The sequence below is a fragment of the Pteropus vampyrus genome, unplaced genomic scaffold, assembly GCF_000151845.1.
Source record: "Pteropus vampyrus isolate Shadow unplaced genomic scaffold, Pvam_2.0 Scaffold70, whole genome shotgun sequence".
NCBI lineage: Eukaryota > Metazoa > Chordata > Mammalia > Chiroptera > Pteropodidae > Pteropus > Pteropus vampyrus.
Window position 1 is genome coordinate 1,364,572 of NW_011888851.1, and position 1,502 is coordinate 1,366,073.

At 32.0% G+C, this 1,502-nt stretch overlaps 1 pseudogene; it reads right to left on the reverse strand.

Annotated features, from left to right (window-relative positions):
• Positions 1-1,144: 1,144 nt before the first annotated feature.
• On the reverse strand, positions 1,145-1,267 carry LOC111740966 (annotated as a pseudogene).
• Positions 1,268-1,502: the final 235 nt, after the last annotated feature.

Sequence of the window (1,502 nt, forward strand, 5' to 3'; positions counted from 1 at the left end):
AATGGGACTAACAAGCAAGTTTAATTTGGGGAAGGGGAAGTTCTATCTTTGGTTGCTCAAAGTTAGAATTTTAAAAGCAAAGTCTTTAAAAGGACTTAAAAAGTAAAGTCAAATAAATTACCCTCAAGTTTCAAGTATTGGTGCCCATTATGTATACTTACATCAGCAAATCATTTCATAGCTCTAAGTTGGAGTCTGTTGAATCAAAATGGGCAAATTAAAGGGGAAAACTTCTACAGAATTTTATTCTATTTTAAATCAAACACACATAAAAAATTGCATAATGTGTATTCTAACATTTTGAACCAAAAATTCAATGTTTATAGGCCTCAGGCAAATGTTCAATGCCTTCCAAAAGTATTAGGCACACAGTCAAGAAGAAAATTCACTTTCCATTGGAGCCTACTAAATCAACACCTGTCATATTAAATTCCTCATCTATTTCCACTGTTTAGAAAATACAGGGGCTAATCTTATTGTGAAAGTTCAATATAAAAACTACATATTATATATGAAGCTTGAATCATGGTAAATAAAGCAAATCAATGAATAGTTGTCGATCAGGCTTTATTTTTGCAATTTAGACCTTTTAAAATATGAAAATTTAGAATGAATATACTTTATAATTGGAAGGGAGGGTCTTAAGAGATTATTTACACCAAAAGATATGCCATGGAACTCGCGAATCATGAAAGAAGCTTGGATCATTCCACAAATGTTTATTCAACCTTTACTTTTAAAACCTGTGGTAACATACTATATGTACACTGAAATATCATATACTAAATATCAAAACATTATTTGTTATTAGTTCTGAGTTTATACTTTGAGAGTAATTCACCCTGGAGAGGAACCTGAGATACAACCTCTCCTACTATGCTTATGGAATTGAAGAGTATAAAGAAATTACAAATTCAGTTTTACAAATATATTACCACATAGCAGAGGTACCACACTATATGTGGGATCCCTTCCAAATCACAGACACGGAAAATTTAAGTTTTTCAAAATTTTTAAGGACACACACAAGAATAAATATAACAAAGGGTTATAGAAAAGTAAGGTAAAGAAAACAAAGATGACAAAAATGATAAAACTAACGTCAAGTGATAACATGATTAACTCTCACTTTTATATATATTTTAGCCTATACCATCTGGTCTTCCTAGGTGGGTAGTCTCCCATCCAAGTACTAACCAGGCCCGACCCTGCTTAGCTTCCGAGATCAGAAGAGATCGGGCGTGTTCACAGTGGCATGGCTGTAGACTTTTTAAATATTTATATGTTAATCATAACTAACCTATTATTCTCATACATTAACTTTATAAGTATCAAATACTATAAATTTTACATATAAAATTTAATATATAAATTCTGATTGTAATGTTGAACACATGGTCACCTTGCCTTCTACAGGTATTTATCTTAGTCAGTTCAGGCTGCTATAACAAAGGCTAGAAGTCTGAGAATAGGGTGCCAGTATGGTTGGGTTATAGTGAGGA